A 25887-nucleotide genomic window follows, 5' to 3' on the forward strand; every position below is an offset into this window, starting at 1 on the left:
TAATACTTTTGTTGTAGTTGCGGATGCTTGCAATAAAGGTTAATCATAAGTGGGATGCTTGTTCAAGTAAGAACAGCAACCAAGCACCGGTCCACCCACATGTCAAATTATCAAAGTACCGAACACGGATCATATGAACGTGATGAAAACTAGCTTGACGATATTCCCATGTGTCCTCGGGATCGCTTTTCCTTATATAAGAGTTTGTCCAGGCTTGTCCTTTGCTACAAAAAGGATTGGGCCACCTTGCTGAACTTTATTTACTTTTGTTACTTGTTGATCGTTACAAATTATCTTATCACAAAACTATCAGTTACCACTTATTTCAGTACTTGCAGAGAATACCTTGCTGAAAACCGCTTATCATTTCCTTCTACTCCTCGTTGGGTTCGACACTCTTACTCATCGAAAGGACTACGATAGATCCCCTATATTTGTGGGTCATCAGCAAGTACCTTGTTCCGTTGGAGGCCATTCACGCCCACCGGAACCCTACGTCAGCTACAGAGCCAGAGCCGGAAACACAATTTGATCCTCCACGACAGTCTGATTATTAGTGGGATCTGGAGGTGATTGCCAACCAGTGGCAATCCGAGGCTTCTTCACAGTACGACCCCAACTATTACTTTGGATATCCGCCAGGCCAGCCGTGGCCATAGACCAACTTAGGCCAAAAGCCCAAGCTTGGGGGAGTACGTATTTCTCACCGACATTTAGATATATTATAATTGAGCACTTTTCCTGCCCTCTCAGGCCATTAGCGTTTTCAACCATCAGATCATCCGTTTGATGCATTTTTGGCCATTGGATTTCCTCTTAAACCCGCTTTGACTGGCTACGTTCGCTACAATTGAGAGGTTTCCTTGCCGGGCCGCTATTCTGGTGACAATTTTGGGTGTTTGGTATAAAATTGGGCCTAATGAGCTTCTACGAGTTTCTGCTTGTGCATCCTTGAAAAAATACACCCCTCACACCATCGTCCTTTCGTCTCCATCGTGTGGCGGCTGACGAGACCTAGGTGACGCCGCCGCCACCATGTTCTCCATCTCGCAGCTCCTCTCGCCATCGTCTTTCCGCGCTAGATTCATTTCGGTACCGATCTAACTCCACTGCAAATCTTTGATTCTCCTGCGACCCTTGACTGCATCTTCTTCAACTCGACTCCCTGCAACCCTCTCCCAGCGACGTCGTCTCGCCGCCCTCGGCCTCACCATCATCTGATGCAGGGGAGTGATACCGCCACCTCCATCTCTCCTTTCCTTGCCTCTAAATCAAACTGAGAAGAAACTCATCTCTTCCCCTCTCCCAGGGCATCCTCTCTTACCCTCCCGTGGCTCCTCGTCCTTCTCCCATGACCACCAAATTCTGCAAGGATTTTTTATTCATGGTTTTCTTTGTCACCAGATCGCCGGCAAGGTCATAGTCCGTGATTTGTTCGTCTCGCACTAGAGGTGGGATTGATGTTTCATCGCGGATTGCACAAATAAGTTTCGCATCTAGACTCAGATTGGTTTGGATTTGTGCAGATGGTGGAGGTGGAGGAGAAGTCTGAGCGAGGGCTCGAGGAGGTGGAGGAAGAGATGGTGGCCGGCGCCGCTCCTTCGGCTAGGAAAATGTGGGCACTCCGGTTCATGCATATCAACTCACTCGTGGGGGTCGGTGAGTCACTATTGCCCAAGATCAAGCGGTGGATTGTGCTCACGAGCAAAAGCAGTCACATCATCATCTTCAGGGCTAAGATCGACATGCTCCTGCCCTTTAGGCCCTTTGCCATCACGCTCTACTACCTCTCAAGAAACCACAATAATCACACTTATAAATTAATTTTTAGTATTCATCAGAATTGTACAGTATTACTTGCCATTTTATGTTTAGTTATTTTTCTTATTTAGTGTTACTTTTGAATCTTTCATAGCACAAGCATCCGTTTCTTATGCATTCTATGTCACATTTAGTCACAGGAGCAAGACTGACATGTAGTGCCTTCTATATCCTCAATTTTGAATCTTCAAATGGTTCATATTAAGCAGATGTACTCAAACATGTAATTATGTTTTTCCAACAATTGTTCTTTAAGCTAACATAATTTGAAATAAATCCCCGTGTTATAGGAGGACAAATTCAAGCTCCATATTACTTGGTCCGCTTCTTCTAGGTTGTTTCCTACCTTCTAGTAGATTCTATGAAGCTCCAATGGCTAACAAACAGATTATTGATCGTGCACTATTATGCCTCAAGTTAATTATCTTGTGACGCAATTTCATATTTTATGGTCTGATTGCTCTAGGTGGAACTGACCGCTCTACTGCAGTGTGATTGCTCTAGATGGAACTGACTGCTCTATTGCGAGACATTACTAGGTCGCCAGTCGGTTCTTGATTTCGATTACGGCCGTGATATTGTGATATTACCCATGAACTGGAGAATGGAGTGAAAACAATTGGTCTACTGATGGACTTGACAGTTCGTATTTTTTATGGCAAATGCATCGAATTTCAGTGTTAGAGTCTGCCTTTTGGTATGTCCTTGTGGTGCGTTGCCTCTCCATTAAATTCTCATGTTCGCAGATTCTGGAGTGTAGTTATATTATGTCATGTCTTTTTAGATGAAAATAGAATGGAGTGGTACGTTCCATCACTTGGGACCATGTAATTATATTATTTGATATTTAGTATAGAGTTCTGAACTATCTTGGTTGGGCTTGGTTCAGGCAAAAAAATACTTCTGTAAAGTTGTAGTCACAACTATAATTATCCGAGGAAGTGTTCTAAAAGGATATGTCTAGCCCTACTATTTCTTGGTACCAAACGTGAATAACCACATTAGGAGTTTTCTGCATGGTTGGAGGTCAGCTCAGCTTTTCTATCTGCTTAACTTTTGTGGATATAAAAAATTATGTAGTCTTGAAGCTGAAATTTAGTTGATTGAAAGTAAAGAGATTCAGAGTAAGAGACTTTTTTGCACTCAGGGGACAGGCACGGTAACATGTCTTCTCACTCCAATATTTGAGAATGAATTTGATAAAATTAGGCACTGCAATTTTTTTCCAAATTATTGGCAAAATACACTTATAGACAATTTTAAAGAAAACAAAAGTGTGTAATTCTCCTCTGCTTTGTGTTGAAGTCCTCCTGTATAGGGCATTTGAGGTTCTGTTTAGTGCATAATTTGGCGAATCTTTTGCAGCAAAGACTCATTTATTTGCTTTGCCATGAAATTTCCTACATATGACTTTCTTGCTCTATCCAGGTGCCATAATTTCAAGTTTGACATCTAAGAAGTTAACTTCAAATTTGAATGCCATGTTTAGCATTTTGAGAATTGGAGTGTCGGTCACTACTACTTTAGTGATCTAAAACGTCTTATATTAGTTTACAGAGGTAGTATTTGGGTTGTCATTGACATCACTCATTGACTGGCGATGTTGCATGTCAGAGGGGTCTACTCATAGGTGCAGTTTTCCGTCGTCTCTGGTGATTCTTTTCTTTATTTCCCACCTTGCATGTTTGGTATATTCATGGGTTCACCCTTCTTTCTAATATTTTAGTTTACTAAAATCGTAACAATTGGTGTCAAGACCTTATATTCGATGCTACTGTAGATGAGTACCATTACCCTGTTTACAGAATTTTACTTAACCTGTATTAGAAGAAATCATACGCCAACTTACAACCCAACTAAAAAAAGATATTGAAAATCAAATAAAACATAAGCCAAAAAGATAACCAATACATTGTACTATTTGGATCATGCTTCTTACATATATGTTTGATTACATTATCTATACAATTCTATAATTGTCCACGTTATTTTCCTTAGCTTAACATGACATTGCATTCCATACATAACTATCTGTTATAATAACAATTATAAGGTGAACCATGTTTGTCGCGACTTGCACAGACCAGAGTTTTCCCATTTGTACACATTCTATTTGCATTACATTTTTCTGTAAAATAATACTGACAACTTCATCATTGTGTTCTACAGGAAGGTAGTTAATGTCACTAGAGATACTAAACCATTTGGATTCCAATACCATACCATGTTGATCTACACCTGGTGTGCTTTCTCCCTATTTATGCTTTGGTTTCAGTGGTTCTAAGGCTCGCACATATAATTGAGAAAAGTAGCACAATGTTGTTTTTGGCTATTTGCTATCGATGGCATGTTGCAGTTTACCATGGACCATGCTATGTGCATCTATTCAAGGAATAATGTACCTTATGGGATTTCTCATATATTTGTATATTTATTGTATTTTATTTGAGTTGGATTATAGATTTTTTGTTGTGTTGTCAGAATAGACAATGCATGAATTGGGTAACTGATTTTATAGCTGCAGTCTGCTAAGCACAATTACCGGTGCTTTATTTTCTAATCTTCAGTTTTCTTTTGTCGTTAAATACCATACAACTTGGTTTTGTTACTAAATTTAATTCAATCATATATTTACATAAATCACTAATGTTTTAGTGAAAAAATAGACGGGCGCAGCAACACGCGCCATCATGATCTAGTTACATTTATGTTCACACACTCATTGCTAGATGTCAGTGCTCATACTTTTTCATTGTAATATCCATGCTAGTTTATCTTCCTTTTATTGCTTTCTTCTTGTGTGTTTAATAAACCTTAAGAAAAAACAAAAAAATTAGTTGTAGCTTTTAGCTAGTTTATTTTCTTGCTGTAGTAGTAATAACTAAAAACAAAACTCAAAAAGATTTCCCTTTCTTCTTTTGCTTGTTGGGAGCTTTCCCGTGTAAATAGTTTTATTTCTTTTCTTTTCTTTGGGGGTCGATAGGAGAAGACCATGATTAAATTGTTGAGGCGACTCCTATATGCATTATTGTTGATTTAACCAAGAGTCCATATTGCCTTGTCTTCTCTTGTTTATTGAATGCTTGCAGATTCCAGCTTATCCAATGCACGTGCACTATTATTATTATCCACATCGTTCGGTCGTGCAAGTGAAAGGCAATTATGACGATATATGATGGACTGATTGAGGTGAGAGAAGCTGATATGAACTCGACCTCTCTTGTTTTTGTAAATATGATTAGTTCATCATTCCTGATTCAGCCTATTATGAATAAACATGTTTGCAATGACAATTAGAGATTATAGTTGCTTATGCCATGCTTAAGTAGCTAGGATCTTATAATGGTTTACCTTGCGTGCCAACATGCTATTAAAATGGTTGTGATGTGGTATGATAGGGTGGTATCCTCCTCTGAATGATTTAAGTGACTTGACTTGGCACATGTTCACGCATGTAGTTGAAACAAAATCAACATAGCCTTCACGATATGTATGTTCATGGTGGATTATATCTTACTCATGCTTGCATTCAATGTTCATTGACTTTAATGCATGTTCATGGTTGTTGTCTCTCTCTAGTTGGTCACTTCCCAGTCTTTTTCTAGCCTTCACTTGTACTAAGCGAGAATACTGCTTCTGCATCCAATTCCATAAACCCCAAAGTTATTCCATATGAGTCCACTATACCTTCCTATATGCGGTATCTACCTGTCGTTCCAAGTAAATTTGTATGTGCCAATCTCTAAACCTTCAAATGAAATTCTGTTTTGTATGCTCGAATAGCTCATGTATCAACTAGGGTTGTCTGTATCTTCCATGTTAGGCGGGTTATTCTCAAGAGGAGTGGACTCCACTCCTCATTCACGAGAAAATGCTTGGTCACCGGGATGCCCAGTCCCATGCTTTATGCAAATTAAATCAAAATAATTGCAAACAAAACTCCCTTGGGACTATTGTTAGTTGGAGGCACTCGTTGTTTCGAGCAAGCCATGGATTGATGCTTGTTGGTGGAGGGGGGGTATAAACTTTACCATTCTGTTTGGGAACCGCCTATAATGTGTGTAGCATGGAAGATATCGCCATCTCTTGGTTGTTATGTTGACAATGAAAGTATACCACTCAAAATATTATTCATATCTATTTCAAAACCGAGCTCTGGCACCTCTACAAATCCCTGCTTCCCTCTACGAAGGGCCTATCTATTTACTTTTATGTTGAGTCATCATCCTCTTATTAAAAAGCACCAATTGGAGAGCACCTCTGTCATTTGCATTCATTACTGATTAGTTTACATTGAGTATGACTTGACTGGATCTCTTTTACCATGAATTACAATGTCTAGTCAGTCCTTGATCTTTAAAGGTGCTCTGCATTTATGTTTTGCGGTCTCAGAAAGGGCTAGCGAGATACCATCTTGTTATATCATATCATGATTGTTTTGATAAAGTGTTGTCATCCGAGATTTATTATTATTGCTCGCTAGTTGATTATGCCATTGATATGAGTAAACATGAGACCTAAATGTTATTGTGAATATGATTAGTTCATAATCTTTGCTGAAAAATTGAATGTTGGCTTTACATATTTACAACAACAAGAGCAAACAGAGTTTGTAAAAGTTTTTCTTTATCACTTTCACTTTGTCAACTGAATTGCTTGAGGACAAGCAAAGGTTTAAGCTTGGGGGAGTTGATATGTCTCCGTCGTATCTACTTTTCCAAACACTTTTGCCCTTGTTTTGGACTCTAACTTGCATGATTTGAATGGAACTAACCCGGACTGACGCTGTTTTCAGCAGAGTTTCCATGGTGTTATTTATGTGCAGAAACAGAAGTTCTCAGACTGACCTGAAACTCCACGGAGATTATTTTTGGAAATAATAAAAAATACTGGCGAAAGAATCAAGGCCAGGGGGCCCACACCCTAGCCAAGAGGGTGGGGCGCGCCTGCCCCCTGGGCGCGCCCCCTGCCTCGTGGCCCCCCTGGAGCTCCACCGACCTCAACTCCAACTCCATATATTCGTGTTCGGGGAGAAAAAAATCAGAGAGAAGGATTCATCGCGTTTTACGATATGGAGCCGCCGCCAAGCCCTAAAATCTCTCGGGAGGGCTGATCTGGAGTCCGTTCGGGGCTCCGGAGAGGGTAATCCATCACCGTCGTCATCATCAACCATCCTCCATCACTAATTTCATGATGCTCACCGCCGTGCATGAGTAATTCCATCGTAGGCTTGCTGGACGGTGATGAGTTGGATGAGATTTATCATGTAATCGAGTTAGTTTTTTTAGGGTTTGATCCCTAGTATCCACTATGTTCTTAGATCGATGTTGCCATGACTTTGCTATGCTTAATGCTTGTCACTAGGGCCCAAGTGCCATGATTTCAGATCTGAACCTATTATGTTTCATGAATGTATGTGAGTTCTTGATCCTATCTTGCAATTCTATAGTCACCTACTATGTGTTATGATCCGGCAACCCCAAAGTGACAATAATCGGGACCACTCCCGCTGATCACCGTAGTTTGAGGAGTTCATGTATTCACTATGTGTTAATGCTTTGGTCCGGTACTCTATTAAAAGGAGGCCTTAATATCCCTTAGTTTCCAATAGGACCCCGCTGCCACAGGAGGGTAGGACAAAAGATGTCATGCAAGTTCTTTTCCATAAGCATGTATGACTATATTCGGAATACATGCCTACATTACATTGATGAATTGGAGCTAGTTATGTGTCACCCTATGTTATGACTGTTACATGATGAACCACATCCGGCATAATTCTACATCACCGATCCAATGCCTACGAGCTTTCCACATATTGTTCTTCGCTTATTTACTTTTCCGTTGCTATTGTTACAATCACTATAAAACACCAAAAATATTACTTTTGCTATCGTTACCTTTTGCCACCGTTACCACTACTATCATATTACTTTGCTACTAAATACCTTGCTGCAGATATTAAGTTATCCAGGTGTGGTTGAATTGACAACTCAACTGCTAATACTTGAGAATATTCTTTGGCTCCCCTTGTGTCGAATCCACTGTTCAAGATATCTTCCGATATTCCGATAAATTGGCCGATTTATCTCTTACCATTGTCCGACCGATAAGATAAATCGGTCGATAAATCAACCGATATGGCGATAAATCGGCCGATGTGCCGATAAATTGGCCGATTTACCTCTTATCATGGGTCGACCGATAAGTTCCCGATAAGTGATATCCCCAACATTGGTCGAATCAATAAATTTGGGTTGAATACTCTACCCACGAAAACTGTTGCGATCCCCTATACTTGTGGGTTATCAGGGAGCGCTTTCCTCCATATAAGAGTTTGTCCAGGCTTGTCCTTTGCTACAAAAAGGATTGGGCCATCTTGTTGCACCTTATTTACTTTCATTACTTGTTGCTCGTTACAATTTATCTTATCACACAACTATCTGTTACCGATAATTTCAGTGCTTGCAGATAATACATTGCTGAAAACTGCTTATCATTTCCTTCCGCTCCTCGTTGGGTTCGACACTCTTACTTATCTAAAAGGCTACGATAGATCCCCTACACTTGTGGGTCATCATTGAGCAACAACTCTTGCCAGACCACCATCAGCGCCATGATGCCGGTCTTCAACGCGCACGGACTTGACCCAACTTGGGAAGAGCCAGAGCAAAGCTGGTGCAGGAGTTCTTCAACAACTTGTCAGAGAGATACGTTCGCGACGAGCCGCAGCTCATCCGCGACACAACCACGGAGGAGCTAGCGTACATCGCCGCCCGGGAAGAGGAGGCAGCGCTTGCCGATGAGGCCGGCAGCCTCAACACTGTGGAGGACGAGGCCGACGTGGCTGCTGATAACCCACAAGTATAGGAGATCGCAACAGTTTTTGAGGGTAGAGTATTCAACCCAAATTTATTGATTCGACACAAGGGGAGCCAAAGAATATTCTCAAGTATTAACAGTTGAGTTGTCAATTCAACTGCACCTGAAAGACTTAATATCTGCAGCAACGTATTTAGTAGCAAAGTAATATGGAAGTAACGGTAATGGTGGCAAAGGTAATAGTAACAGTATTGGTTTTGTAGTGATTGTAACAGTGGCAACGGAAAAGTAACTAAGCAAAGATCAATATGTGAAAAGCTCGTAGGCAATGGATCAGTGATGGATAATTATGTCGGATGTGATCCCTCATGCAACAGCTATAACATAGGGTGACACATAACTAGCTCCAGTTCATCAATGTAATGTAGGCATGTATTCCGAATATAGTCATACGTTCTTATGGAAAAGAACTTGCATGGCATCTTTTGTCCTACCCTCCTGTGGCAGTGGGGTCATATTGGAAACTAAGGGATATTAAGGCCTCCTTTTAATAGAGTACCGAACCAAAGCATTAACACTTAGTGAATACATGAACTCCTCAAACTACAGTCATCACCGGTAAGTATCCCGATTATTGTCACTTCTGGGTTAACGGATCATAACACATAATAGGTGACTATAGACTTGCAAGATAGGATCAAAAACTCACATATATTCATAAAAACATAATAGGTTCAGATCTGAAATTATGGCACTCGGGCCCTAGTGACAAGCATTAAGCATAGCAAAGTCATAGCAACATCAATCTCAGAACATAATGGATACTAGGGATCAGACCCTAACAAAATTAACTCGATTACATTATAAATCTCATCCAACCCATCATCGTCCAGCAAGCCTACGATGGAATTACTCACGCACGGCAGTGAACATCATGAAATTGGTGATGGAGGAAGGTTGATGATGACGATGGCGATGGATTCCCCTCTTCGGAGCCCCGAACGGACTCCAGATCAGCCGTCCAGAGAAAGATTAGGGCTTAGCGGTGGCTCCATATCGTAAAACATGATGAATCCTTCTCTTTGATTTTTTTTCTCCCCGAACGTGAATATATAGAGTTGGAGTTGAGGTCGGTAGAGCACCAGGGGGCCCACGAGGCATGGGCGCGCCCAAGGGGGTAGGCGTGCCCCCCACCCTCGTGGGCAGGGTGTGGGCCCGTTGGCCTTGATTCTTTCGCCAATATTTTTTTATATATTCCAAAAATATTCTCCGTTGATTTTCAGGTCATTCCGAGAACTTTTATTTCTGCACAAAAATAACACCATGGCAATTCTGCTGAAAACAGCGTTAGAATATTCCAAAAATATTCTCCGTTAATTTTCAGGTGACTACGAACAACCTTCGGTACATCAAATCATATAACTCACAATATATATCGTCATCGAATGTTAAGCGTGCGGACCCTACGGGTTCGAGAACAATGTAGACATGACCGAGACTCATCTCCGGTCAATAACCAATAGCGGAACCTGGATGCTCATATTGGTTCCTACATATTCTATGAAGATATTTATCGGTCAAACAGCATAACAATATACTTTGTTCCCTTTTGTCATCGGGATGTTACTTGCCCGAGATTCGATCATGGTATCATCATACCTAGTTCAATCTCGTTACCGGCAAGTCTCTTTACTCGTTCTGTAATGCAACATCCCGCAACTAACTCATTAGTCACATTGCTTGCAAGGCTTATAGTGATGTGCATTACCGAGAGGGCCTAGAGATACCTCTCCGACAATCGGAGTGACAAATCCTAATCTCGATCTATGACAACTCAACAAACACCATCGTATACACCTGTAGAGCATCTTTATAATCACCCAGTTACGTTGTGACGTTTGATAGCACACTAAGTGTTCCTCCGCTATTTAGGAGTTGCATAATATCATAGTCATAGGAACATGTATAAGTTATTGGAGGAACCAATAGCAATAAACTAAATGACCATAGTGCTAAGCTAACGGATGGGTCATGTCAATCACATCATTCTCTAATGATGTGATCCTGTTTATCAAATGAAAACTCATGTCTATGGTTAGCAAACTTAACCATCTTTGATTAACGAGCTAATCAAGTAGAGGCATACTAGTGACACTTTGTTTGTCTATGTATTCATGTTGGGGAACGCAGTAATTTCAAAAAAAATCCTATGCACACGCAAGATCCATCTAGATGATGCATAGCAACAGGGGGAAAGAGTGTTGTCCATGTACCCTCGTAGACCGTAAGCACATGTTCAGCTCGGTGACGTCCTGTGAACTCTAGATCCAGCTGAGTGTCGAGGGAGAGTTTCGTCAGCATGACAGCGCGATGGCGATCATGATGAAGCTACCGGAACAGGGCTTCGCCTAAGCACTGCAACGATACGACCGAGGTGGATTATGGTGGAGGAGGGCACCGCACATGACTAAGACAATTGTCAACTTGTGTGTCTATGGGGTGCCCACCTCCCCCGTATAAAAAGGAGTGGAGGACGGGGGAGGGCCAGCCCTCTATGGTGCGCCCTGGAGGAGTCCTACTTCCACCGGGAGTAGGATTCCACCCCCATCCCTAGTTGGACTAGGAGAGGAAGGAAGGGGGAGGAAGGAGAAAGTAAAGGGGGGCCGGCCCCCCACCCAATTCGGATTGGGCTAGGGGGGCGCCCCCTCCTAGGCTTCCTTCTCCTCTCTCCCACTCTCGCCCAATAAGGCCCATATACCTCCCGGGGGGTTCCAGTAACCTCTTGGTACTCCGGTAAATGCCCGAACTCACCCAGAACCATTCCGATGTCCAAACATAGTCATCCAATATATCGATCTTTATGTCTCGACCATTTTGAGACTCCTTGTCATGCCCGTGATCACATCCGGGACTACGAACAACCGTCGGTACATCAAAACAAATAAACTGATAATACCGAACATTAAGCATGCGGACCCTACGGGTTCGAGAACTATGTATACATGACCGAGACTCATCTCCGGTCAATAACCAATAGCAGAACCTGGATGTTCATATTGGTTCCTACATATTATACGAAGATCTTTATCGATCAAACCGCATAACAACATACGTTGTTCCCTTTGTCATCGGTATGTTACTTGCCCGAGATTCGATCGTCGGTATCATCTTATCTAGTTCAATCTCGTTACTGGCATGTCTCTTTACTCGTTCTGTAATGCTACATCCCGTAACTAACTCATTAGTCACATTTCTTGCAAGGCTTATAGTGATGTGCATTGCCGAGAGGGCCTAGAGATACCTCTCTGATACATGGAGTGACAAATCCTAATCTCGATCTATGCCAACTCAACAAACACCATCGGAGACACCTGTAGAGCATCTTTATAGTCACCCAGTTACGTTGTGACATTTGATAGCTGATGTCTACTACACAACCTTCTTCTTGTAGACGTTGTTGGGCCTCCAAGTGCAGAGGTTTGTAGGACAGTAGCAAATTTCCCTCAAGTGGATGACCTAAGGTTTATCAATCCGTAGGAGGCGTAGGATGAAGATGGTCTCTCTCAAACAACCCTACAACCAAATAACAAAGAGTCTCTTGTGTCCCCAACACACCCAATAAAATGGTAAATTGTATAGGTGCACTAGTTCGGCGAAGAGATGGTGATACAAGTGCAATATGGATGGTAGATATAGGTTTTTGTAATCTGAAAATATAAAAACAGCAAGGTAACTAATGGCAAAAGTGAGCACAAACGGTATTGCAATGCGTTGAAACAAGGCCTAGGGTTCATACTTTCACTAGTGCAAGTCCTCTCAACAATAATAACATAATTGGATCATATAACTATCCCTCAACATGCAACAAAGATTCACTCCAAAGTCACAAATAGCGGAGAACGAACAAAGAGATTATGGTAGGGTATGAAACCACCTCAAAGTTATTCTTTCCAATCAATCTGTTGGGCTATTAATATAAGTGTCACAAATAGCCTAGAGTTCGTACTAGAATAACACCTTAAGACACAAATCAACAAAAACCCTAATGTCACCTAGATACTCCAATGTCACCTCAAGTATCCATGGGTATGATTATACGATATGCATCACACTATCTCAGATTCATCTATTCAACCAACATGTAGAGCCTCAAAGACCGCCCCAAAGTTTCTACCGGAGACTCAAGACGAAAACGTGTGCCAACCCCTATGCATAGATTCCCAAGGTCACGGAACCCGCAAGTTGATCACCAAAACATACATCAAGTGGATCATAGAATACCCCATTGTCACCACATGTATCCCACGCAATACATACATCAAGTGTTCTCAAATCCTTAAAGACTCAATCCGATAAGATAACTTCAAAGGGAAAACTCAATCCATTACAAGAGAGTAGAGGGGGAGAAACATCATAAGATCCAACTATAATAGCAAAGCTCGCGATACATCAAGATCGTACCACCTCAAGAACACAAGAGAGAGAGAGATCAAACACATAGCTACTGGTTCATACCCTCAGCCCCAAGGGTGAACTACTCCCTCCTCGTCATGGAGAGCGCCGGGATGATGAAGATGGCCACCGGAGAGGGATTCCCCCTCCGGCAGGGTGCTAGAACGGGTCTAGATTGGTTTTCGGTAGCTACGGAGGCTTCTGGCGGCGGAACTCAAGATCTATTCTACTCCCCGAAGTTTTTAGGGTATATGGGTATATATGGGAGGAAGAAGTACGTCGGTGGACCTCCGGGCTGTCCATGAGGCAGGGGGTGCGCCCAGGGGGGTGGGCGCGCCCCCCACCCTCGTGGGCAGCCCGGGACTCTCCTGGTCCAACTCATATACTCTGTGGGCTTCTTATGGTCCAAAAATAAGTTCCGTGAAGTTTCAGGTCAATTGGACTCCGTTTGATTTTCCTTTTCTGCGATACTCTAAAACAAGGAAAAAACAGAAACTGGCACTAGGCTCTGGGTTAATAGGTTAGTCCCAAAAATAATATATAAAAGTGCATAATAAAGGCCATAAACATCCAAAATAGATAATATAATAGCATGGAGCAATCAAAAATTATAGATACGTTGGAGATGTATCAGCATCCCCAAGCTTAGTTCCTGCTCGTCCTCGAGTAGGTAAATGGTAAAAACTTAATTTTTGATGTGGAATGCTACCTAACATATTTCTCTAAGTAATTCTCTTCATTTTGGCATGAATGTTCAGATCCATAAGATTCAAGACAAAAGTTTAATATTGACACAGAAATAATAATACTTTAAGCATACTAACTAAGCAATTATGTCTTCTCAAAATAACATGGACAAAGAAAGTTCATCCCTACAAAATCATATAGTTTGGACATGCTCCATTTTCATCACACAAGAATGCTCTCATCATGCACAACCCTGATGACAAGCCAAGCAATTGTTTCATACTTTAGTAATCTCAAACTTTTTTCAACTTTCATGCAATACATGAGCGTGAGCCATGGATATAACACTATGGGTGGAATAGGATATAATGAGGAGGTTATGTGGAGAAGACAAAAAGGAGAAAATCTCACATCGACGCGACTAATCAATGGGCTAGGGAGATGCCCATCAATTGATGCCAATGCAAGGAGTAGGGATTGTCATGCAACGGATGCACTAGAGCTATAAATGTATGAAAGCTCAACAAAAGAACTAAGTGGGTGTGCATCCAACTTGCTTGCTCACGAAGACCTAAGTCACTTGAGGAGGCCCATTGTTGGAATATACAAGCCAAGTTCTATAATGAGAAGTTCCCACTAGTATATGGAAGTGACAGAACAAAAGACTCTCTATCATGAAGATCATGGTGCTACTTTGAAGCAAAAGTGTGGAAAAAAGGATAGTAGCATTGTCCCTTTTATTTTATTTTATTTTTTATTTTATTTTATTTGGCCTTTCTCTTTTTTAATTTGCCCTTCCTTCTTTATTTATTTGGTCATTTTTTGGGACAATGCTCTATTAATGATGATCATCACACTTCTATTTATTTACAACTCAAGAATTACAACTCGATACTAGAACAAAGTATGACTCTATATGAATGCCTCCGGTGGTGTACCGGGATGTGCAATGACTCAAGAGTGACATGTATGGAAGAATTATGAACGGTGGATTTGCCACAAATACGATGTCAACTACATGATCATGCAAAGCAATATGACAATGATGAAGCGTGTCATAATAAACGGAACGGTGGAAAGTTGCATGGCAATATATCTTGGAATGGCTATGGAAATGCCATAATAGGTAGGTATGGTGGTTGTTTTGAGGAAGATATAAGGAGGTTTATGTGTGAAAGAGTGTATCATATCACGGGGTTTGGATGCACCAACTCTCAATGTGAGAAAGGGCAATGCACGGTACCAAAGAGGCTAGCAATGATGGAAGGGTAAGAATGTGTATAATCCATGGACTCAACATTAGTCATAAAGAACTCACATACTTATTGCAAAAATCTACAAGTCATCAAAAACCAAGTATTATGCACATGCTCCTAGGGGGATAGATTGGTAAGAAAAGACCATCGCTCGTCCCTGACCGCCACTCATAAGGAAGACAATCAAATAACACCTCATGTTTCAAATTTGTTACACAACGTTTACCATACGTGCATGCTACGGGACTTGCAAACTTCAACACAAGTATTTCTCAAATTCACAACTACTCAACTAGCAAAACTTTAATATCACTATCTCCATATCTCAAAACAATCATCAAGTATTAAACTTCTCTTAGTATTCAATGCACTCTATATGAAAGTTTTTATTATATCCCTCTTGGAGGCCTATCATATTAGGACTAAATTCATAACCAAAGAAAATTACCATGCTGTTATAAAGACTCTCAAAATAATATAAGTGACGCATGAGAGTTCATCTATTTCTACAAAATAAAACCACCACCGTGCTCTAAAAAGATATAAGTGAAGCACTAGAGCAAACGACAAACTACTCCGAGAAATATAAGTGAAGCTCAATGAGTAGTCGAATAATTATGCAACTATGTGAAGACTCTCTAACATTTAAGAATTTCAGATCTTGGTATTTTATTCAAGCAGCAAGCAAAACTAAATAAAATAAATTGACGATCCAAGCAAAACACATATCATGTGGTAAATAAAAATATAGCTCCAAGTAAAGTTACCGATGAACGATGAACGAAGACGGAATAAGAGGGGCATCCTCAAGCTTAGGTTCTTGCCACTCCTTATTCCTAGTCCACCGAATCTTTACCCAAAACTTGAAAACTTCACAACACAAAACTTAACAGAAAACTCGTAAGCTCCGTTAGCGAAAGAAAACAAAACATCACTTCAAGGTACTGTAATTAACTCATTCTTTATTTATATTGGTGTTAAACCTACTGTATTCCAACTTCTCTATGGTTTATAAACTCTTTTACTAGCCATAGATTCATTAAAATAAGCAAACAACACAGGAAAAATAGAATCTGTCAAAAACAGAACAGTCTGTAGTAATCTGTAACTAACGCAAACTTCTGGAACCCAACAATTCTAAAATAAATTTCTGGACGTGAGGAATTTATCTATTAATCATCTGCAAAAATAGTTAACTAAATATTACTCTCAAATAAAAAATGGCAGCAATTCTCGTGAGCGCTAAAGTTTCTGTTTTTTACAGCAATATCAACAAGACTTTCCCCAAGTCTTCCCAACAGTTCTACTTGGCACAAACACTAATTAAAAGCATAAAACCACATCTAAACAGAGGCTAGATGAATTATTTATTACTAAACAGGAACAAAAAGCAAGGAAAAAAAATAAAGTTGGGTTGCCTCCCAACAAGCGCTATCGTTTAACGCCCCTAGCTAGGCATGATGATTTCAATGATGCTCACATAAAAGATAAGAATTGAAACATAAAGAGAGCATAATTAAGAGTATGACTAGCACATTTAAGCCTAACACACTTCCTATGCATAGGGATTTTGTGAGCAAACAACTTATGGGAACAATAATCAACTAGCATAGGAGGGCAAAACAAGCATAACTTCAAAACTTTAAGCACATAGAGAGGAAACTTGATATTATTGCAATTCCTACAAGCATATGTTCCTCCCTCATAATAATTTTCACTCGCATCATGAATGAATTCAACAATATAACCAGCACTAAAGCATTCTTTTCATGATCTACAAGCATAGAAATTGTATTACTCTCCACACAAGCAAAATTCTTCTCATGAATAATAGTGGGAGCAAACTCAACAAAATAATTATCTTGTGAGGCATAATCCAATTGAAAACTAAAATCATGATGACAAGTTTCATGGCTATCATTATTCTTTATAGCATACAAGTCATCAAAATAATCATCATAGATAGCAACTTTGTTCTCATAATCAATTGGAACCTCTTCTGAAATAGTGGATTCATCACAAAATAAAGTCATGACCTCTCCAAATCCACTTTCATCAATATAATCATCATAAACATGAGGCATGCTTTCATCATAATAAATTTGCATATCAAAACTTGGGAGACTACAAATATCATCTTCATTATTCATAGCTTTCCCAAGCTTGGGACTAACATTAATTGCAGCAAATATATTCTCAAAAACATCATCTTCATCAAACATAGCATCCCCAAGCTTGTGTCTTTTCATATCATAAGCATAATCACTTTCATCATCAATAGTATGGATAGCACCAATAGTATAGCAATTATCATATTCTTCCAAGCAAGCGCCAAAAACATTTTCAAGATCATAAGAAGTATCATTATCTTCCCAATCATAATCATCACAACAAGCAATAGGCATAACGAGATCATCATCAAGTGCATCATCTTCCACAATTATATTTTCATGAGGCACAACAGTAATAGGAGCAGCATTATTTGGGAGAGATATCTTTTTACCTCTCTTCCTTTTTCTTTTCCTCTTCTTAACCACATCATGTGTGGGTTCAATCCTCTTTTTGGAGCTCCTTATTAACGAGATTGGTTGAATAGAAGGCTCCTCCTCGTTACCTGATTCATCATAAGAAATAATAGGAGGATATTGGGAAGTCTCTTCCCTTTCATTAGTATTCTCTTCATCTTCTATTTTTTTCTTTATGTAATTGGAAATATAAGGGTTTTCAATGCAATTCACCGCACAATACATATAAATTTCCTCTAGATCAAAATCAAGAAATTTATCGAGATTAAATTTTGGAATACCCTCAGTTATACGTCTCATTTCTTCATAACCCAAAAGAAGACTAAGCTCTTTATGATTCTCAAGGGTAATCAAGTTATCACAATTTTTGGACACGGCTTGATCATGAAACAAATAGCATTAGAGCTTTAAATGACCATGTTCATTGCAAAGTTCATAAGGATGGCGATAAATATTGAATCTTTCAGCACTACACATCTAGCCTTTCTTGCAACAATTTAGTTTCTAAATGCTTATGCCTCTTGCAATATCTATCTTCCCTATTTGGTGTGTACTTGCAAACCTAATGCACTCCACAAAAATTGACATGTTTATAGGAGACATTTTCATCATAACTAGTGCAATCATCACTAGTACTATGGATATTCAAGGAGTTCATACTAACAACATTGCAATCATGCTCATCATTTAAAGATTTAGTGCCAAACATTTTAATGCATTCTTCTTCTAACACTTCAGCACAATTTTCCTTTCCATCATACTCACGAAAGATATTAAAAAGATGAAGCGTATGAGGCAAACTCAATTCCATATTTTTTGTAATTTTCTTCTATAAACTAAACTAGTGATAAAACAAGAAACTAAAAGACTCTATTGCACGATCTAAAGATATACCTTCAAGCACTAACCTCCATGGTAACGGCGCCAGAAAAGAGCTTGATGTCTACTACACAACCTTCTTCTTGTAGACGTTGTTGGGCCTCCAAGTGCAGAGGTTTGTAGGACAGTAGCAAATTTCCCTCAAGTGGATGACCCAAGGTTTATCAATCCGTAGGAGGCGTAGGATGAAGATGGTCTCTCTCAAACAACCCTGCAACCAAATAACAAAGAGTCTCTTGTGTCCCCAACACACCCAATACAATGGTAAATTGTATAGGTGCACTAGTTCGGCGAAGAGATGGTGATACAAGTGCAATATGGATGGTAGATATAGGTTTTTGTAATCTGAAAATATAAAAACCGCAAGGTAACTAATGATAAAAGTGAGCACAAGCGGTATTGCAATGCATTGAAACAAGGCCTAGGGTTCATACTTTCACTACTGCAAGTCCTCTCAACAATAATAACATAATTGGATCATATAACTATCCCTCAACATGCAACAAAGAGTCACTCCAAAGTCACTAATAGCAGAGAACGAACGAAGAGATTATGGTAGGGTATGAAACCACCTCAAAGTTATTCTTTCCTGTAGCGACCCGACCTCAGACGGTCAAGCCTCTGTGTATCTGTGCCATCCCTGGATCGGTATGCTGGCACACATAATACATCAATGTAAATATCAAAGTGCAATCACATGTATAAATAACGTAAAACGGATATATACCTCATAAGTCTCAGCGGAAACAAACAATCAGGTGTGGAGTCCCATCAACGCCATCGGCAGGTTAGTGTAGACCGTAACCCTGTACCGTACTCTTACTCGTCGGAAGGAACATATCTGCAACATGAGACGTTGCAGCCGTGTAGGACAGTACATTGAATGTACCGGCAAGATCACAATATGAGGAAAACAGATGATAAAACCATTCTATATGCAATATGTCTTTGTGGCTCTGTGTCTGATGTTTTGCGTAAAAGCTGGTTTTATTTTCCCTACAACAAAGGAATATCAGGAGTCTGTACTATGGAGTTTTCTATCATGACATGGTTCCACCAACCGATGTCTCATAGCCCAAATCATCATAAGTTGCCCACAATTAAGTTATCAATCCGGTGTTGAGAGTTTCGAGATAGATCCAAGTCCAGAGGCTCAAATTGTCCATAACCGGGGACACGGCTAATCGATTAGGTTTTAACCCTCTGCAGAGGTTTGTACACTTTACCCGCAAGATTCGATCCCTCTCTTTTCATTCTCGCACTTCAGGGTGTTTGAGAACAAGATGACCGAAACATGGTCTTCCAAAGAGTTCCTCTGACCACTGTCCGGTGCTCATCCAATCCTACCATAGTTCTACATCTGCTAGCACCGTCCCAGCCAGAGTCACCACTAAGGTCAACCAAGCCAGAGCCCATAGTGACTTGCGGTTGCACAGGTAAGCTTCCGGGGATGAAGTATCCTTCCGTCTCTTTGAGTCTGAGTGAAACTTTCCGCAAGATGTCATGGCGCTTCTCCATGCATCCCGGCCAACCACTGGTTTCTCCAGGGTGACCGTCAACCGTCCTTTACCCAGTAGTGTGTATTGAATTCTTATCTCGAGTCTCGAAATCTTGAGGGGTCCTGAAGATGCAGTCCTTGCAGATGCCATCATGAAGTTGTCGTCTTTGACGTAAAGTCCTTCATTCTCACACCACTCACGAGCACTCATACCAAACCCCGTCTACTACAGCGTAGCATTAAAACTATATACGTCCCGGGCTTGGTAACAGGGAGGTGGGTTCCTACCTCATGCATTCTACTCAACTACAAGAATCAATATCACTACTGGAGAAGTTGTTGCAAGGATGACACTAAATGCAATAAAAATATAGGTATGAAAACATGGTCAAAGTGAACTTGCCTGGTATGTTGATGAAGATATAAAGGCTCTCAGAAACTTGATAAAACTATTCATCACTCCGATGTAAATCTATATAGTCAAACATGGTAATCAGATAAGCAATCGTCCTAGCAAACAATACTAGCACTCAAAATAACAATAAAAAAACAAGAAGAAAACCAAATAAAAACCAAAGGAAAACTTCGAAAGAAAACTTCAAGGAAAACTAGTGGAGACCAAATTCACACAAATCTTACATAACATCACTAAATTACTCTAATAACTTTTCTACAGTAAAGAAAATAAAATTCTAATAAAACAACAACAAAAAATTTACTAAAGCATTTACTAGCAAAAGGAACTAGTATGAAAACTATTGTAACTGACTAGTTAACACCAGAACAACTATAACAACTAGCAAAAGACAAAAGTAAACAATACTAAAATAATTATAAAACTAATTTACTCCTAAATAACAGAATCAATGACAACATATAATGAAGTGGCAAAAAGAGTTACTTTTGAAACTAATGGAACTACTTCTATCAACTATCACTATGAACTAAACAAACAAATACTAAAATAGTAGCTAAACACTAGTAAATAACTACAAAAATTTATCTACTGCAGTCTAACATAAACATATGACAACATGTAAAAATTTACAAAAGGAATTAACTAAAAATAATTAAAAACACTAATTATATGACTAAAACAACTACATAAGCAAAACAGTATTGTTTTCGCAATAAACCTAATTAAATTAAACTAAAAAAATGAATAACTATAAGCTACTGAATAGACAAAACAGTAACAAAATAGTAGCAAAAATAATCAATCAAAAAATATTTCATAAAACTCAAGATACGGCCAAAATAGCGATTTGGATAAATTTCATCAAATTCAATTTTAAACTACTCAAATTTGAAATCCAATGGTACAAACAGAAACTTCAACAAATTTTGAATCTAATGCAAAAAGAATCAATCAATTTGGATCTAAAACATAAAACTTATAAGCAATATAAAATCAAAACTATTCTGTTTTTAAAACAGAAACGAAAAAAAAAACTAACGGGCGCTACGGGATGTGCGAGCTGAAACGAAACAGCGCTCGGGCGGAAAATAGTAGAAACGTGTACGGGCTAAAACAGAAAGACCGATCGGCTAAACCGACTCGACCTGAACCGATCTAAACCGAATAAAACTTAAATGAACCGGAACTAAACCGATCTATAAACAGAAAAACCTAACCGTTCGTTAGATCTAATCTAGCGCGTCAATAACAGATCGGATGGAGGGGAATGGCTCACCGCGGTGGGGCGAGCTCCGGCGAGGTCGTCGACGGCGGTGGCGGCTTGGGGACGATGCGGGTGAGGCCTTCGGTGGTCCTCGACGACGGTGAAGACGCCCAGGCGATGCGGAAGACAACGGCGATGCCGATGGTGGTCGGCGGTGAGCTCGGGGACATCAGAGGAGGACGGCGGTGAGGTTGAGGCGGCGATGGCGTTCGGGCGTCGGCGGATGACGGCGCTCCGGTGGGTTTCGGGCTCGGGCGAAGGCACGGGGAGATGCGGACGAGCGATGGGGTTGCGGTGGTGATCTTAGGTGGCGGCAAGGTGGTCGGGGTCGAGTGCTGCGGCGGCAATGGCATGGCGGCGGAGCTCAGGCTCCGACGAGGGATTGCAGGCGATGGAGAGGGGTTCGGGGGTCAGGAAGGGGCAGAACGGGGTGAGTGGAGGGGTATATATATAGGGGGAGGGGTTTCCTTGGTGGAGGGGGCGAATCGGGGGAGGATCCCGCGATCTCCGGGATACGGTGGCGGTGGTGGTGGTTCTGGCATGGGGAGGAAGAAGAGGAAGATGCGGGCGGGGCGATCGGGCAGTGGGCCCTAGCGGTCAGCGGCACGGGGCGAGCGAGGAGGGAGCGGGCGACCGAGGCGAAGGGGCTCCGGGCGTGCGCGTGGCTGCTGGGCCAGCCTGGCGCGTAGATGGGCCGAGGGAGAGCGAGAGAGAGAAAGTTAGTTGGGCCCTTGGTCCGTTGGCTTCGGCTAATTTTTTTAAGGCACAGACAAGAAAACTAAATAAAAGAAAAACAATAATACTTTTATATAGACATATTATATATCAAAATGACCGGAATAATAAATCCTACAACATGAACATTTTTACATGGTGAAAAAAAATTCACATAAATTCTAATAAATCAAAAGGTGCTACTGTTGCAATTAAAATTCAAATAAAATTACATTAAGATACCAAAATTATTTCAAACTAAATTTTCTCCATTTTTATAATGTAGGGAATCATTTTACCCTATTTTCCATATAGTTTAATTTTGGAGAAAAATAATTCGAAATAAACCAAATAACTCCAAATGGTTTTGAATTTAAAAAAAATTCAAACCATCTTCAAACCTTTCTTCATACTTCCAACTCATATTTCATATACTTTGAAGAAGTCATTTTATCTTCCCTCATGAAAATCATTGAGTTGCATAAAGTTTATGAATTTGAAATACTTTCAGATGGAATTCAAATATTCTTTTTTTCAAAAACCCTTTTCATTTCAAATGGAAGAAGTCATGTCATCTTCACACTAGTGTTATGATGATAAAATGAATTTGAATCCCCAGAGATCAAAAGTCAAAAAGAAAGCCTGGGAAAGTCATTTCATTCCCTCTCATTAAACTTTCAAAAAGTTTCAAATTCCACTCAATTTCACACAATCAATCACTCAACAATCAAACAAACAAATCGGAATTATTTAATATAACATTCCAAAATTTAGAATTTTGGGATGTTACAAATCTACCACACTTAAAATGAATCTCGTCCTCGAGATTTGAAGAGGCTAGCAAGAAAAGGTTAGGGTTTGGGGGTCTTCCAATAAATCCATTGTCCAGAGAGGTCTGGGGTGCTACCACACTTAAAAGCAGGGTTATGTTTCTAACAGAAACTTATGTACTCCTTCCTTTTGTGTTGCTGGTGTTGGTGTTCTCATATACTCCGGAATAGCTCTTTCACGGGTGCTCTTCCGGTCGGGGCATAACCTTTTCCTCAAACACGTGTTCTTTCATCCTGGTGACGTTCTTCTGAGACTGGGTCTTCTTAGCTGACTGGTCTGTCGCCAATACTAAATAACTATCGAAATTCTCATGGTGGTCAACCATGTATGGTTTCTCCTACATAAAAATGGGTTTTGTTGAATCTCACCGTATATCCTACGATTGGCAACAGGTGCCTGGTACATGGATCAATCATCCTACCATTCTATGGTCTTGGCTTATCATGTCGACACTCTTCTAGTGTTTTCAAGGCTCTCTGATTTTCCATCAACATATGATAGTTCATGATAGAAGTCTCCGGTATGGGGGCCAATCCATCCCGTACTTGAACGATTACTACATATGCAGACATCGAATCACGTATTCTAACACTTGGGCATACTCACAAGCATTGCGGAATTTCTCTTGTCGTCGAACTGAGTTCGAATAAATCCATTGTTTCTGCAAGCTGAACAAGACATCTATCGTTCTTCAAAATCTCGGGGTTTACGCAACATCCTATGTAACGTCTGCTGATCAATTCACATATTCTTCCGGAATTATTCCTTCAACAAGATTGTGCTTGTGCCTTGGTCAAATCCTGGGCCTGTGGGTTATGGGTCCACTTCAGCACTTGCATAGTGTTAACTCATCCGTAGAGTTACAATGTTCCATATTCCAACATTACACCTCCTTTAAATACAATAGTACTTCATTTGGTCATACTCTTGGGGTAACCATCATAATCAAACTCCAACTTATTTCGTCTGGCTCCTTTCTACGGATCGTCATGAACAACACATTTCTTTCTTCATTGACCCTGTGGCTTTACGAAGTACTACCACACTTAAAAATGAAATGCATTAGTTCATCCATAAATCATATTATTTTCATATCAAAACTTTTATTATATCCTTAACCATTTTTCGTAAATCCAAATTCCAAAAAGGTACTTCATTACAAATGCCGCCATCCACATGGTTTGGTATGGTCAAGCATTACTTCTCACTTTTTTTCATTTTTCCTCCTTGAGGATCCTTCGGTCCCACTGGAATTGTGCGACATGCTCCTTGAAATCTTTAATCTTCTGTTTCATCATGGTGGCCTTGAGCTTCGTCTCCATCATCTCCGCATGCACTTCTCTTAGGTATTCCTGAGTATAATGGAGTCTTGCTTCAAGTATTTCTCCGATCTGGCGTATGGCTTCCATGGCTGCTTCACGAACAGCATCGAAGAAAGTTGCTTGTGGTACACGTGAGATGAAAAAGTACTGCCCCATCGTCTTTGGGAAAACTCCTTTCATACGGTGGAGGTGTACCTCCACATACCAAAGTTCCACTCCATTTTGCATGAAGGAGTATCCTTTGTAGACTGCATCTCCTTCAAGGTGAATATGCTTCATCATGTCCTTCAGGATTTTTGGGTAATCATGATCACTTGTCAGGGTCATGATCGTTTACGGTCCCTTGAGGAAAGACTCATAAAGGGTCGTCATCTATAGTTGTAAAACAAAAATGGTGCTCAGAATAAGGTACATATCTCCTTGGGTACACATTCATATCATCCAAAAAGAACTTCAAACTCAATTTCCAACATCCAGTTTATATATCACAACTCATTTTCTTGCATGTTCACCCAGAATATTAATTTCCAAGATAAAACATAACAACTCCTTAAAGCCTTTCAGCATATGACATATCAACTTTATTGAGTCAAGAATTATTACAATCTCTGAGTAATCTATTACATAACTCCACCCCGCATTCTCATGAAAAAGTGTTTTCCTTACTACCCTTATTACTGATATCAACATCTCTACTACTCAGCTCCAGCTTTCTCATGATTTGAACAATCCCTAGCAAAATGTCCTGCTTCCTTGCAACGAAAACAAATAACTTCCGGCATGTATCGAGGCTTCTTGGTGACGGTGCCTGCTCCTTGAGTTCCTTGCTTCCTTTCGAGACAATCATTGGCATAATGTCCGGCGTCCTTACATCCAAAACACGTAATATGACTCTTGTCCCTCTTTGCAGAAATTGGGTTGTTCTGAGGGTGTCTTTGTTTTCTCTTCCTGGTTTTCTTCATTCTGATCAAACGTTCTATTCCCCGTGGATCAAACTCCACTGCTTCTGTCGGGAAGTATCCCAAATACTCTTTTCTTTCCTTGGTGCAATACTGTGAAAAATGTCCTTCTTCTCCACATGAATAATAGGCATTGGAGTAAAATCTGTTGAGGCTTTCTCCATCAGGGTCTTCAACACTTTCCTTAATCACAGGTTCTTTCATAACTTCTCGGAGGGCTTCTGTCATTCCTTCTTCCTACTTCTGAATAATTTGTTGCACTGTGGTGTAAATGTGACACTGAGCTGGGTAGTGGGTGGTTCCTTCACACAAGAAACAAGTCACCTGACTAGTTGGGCATTCCTCAGCTGGGTGTTTCTCCTCACAATGAGGGCATCCATCCTTGTGTTCCTCCTGGGTGTGTCCTATTTCTCCGCAAATCTTGCAGGCACGAGGTTTA

Source organism: Triticum aestivum, chromosome 6A, assembly GCF_018294505.1.
Source record: "Triticum aestivum cultivar Chinese Spring chromosome 6A, IWGSC CS RefSeq v2.1, whole genome shotgun sequence".
Lineage (NCBI taxonomy): Eukaryota > Viridiplantae > Streptophyta > Magnoliopsida > Poales > Poaceae > Triticum > Triticum aestivum.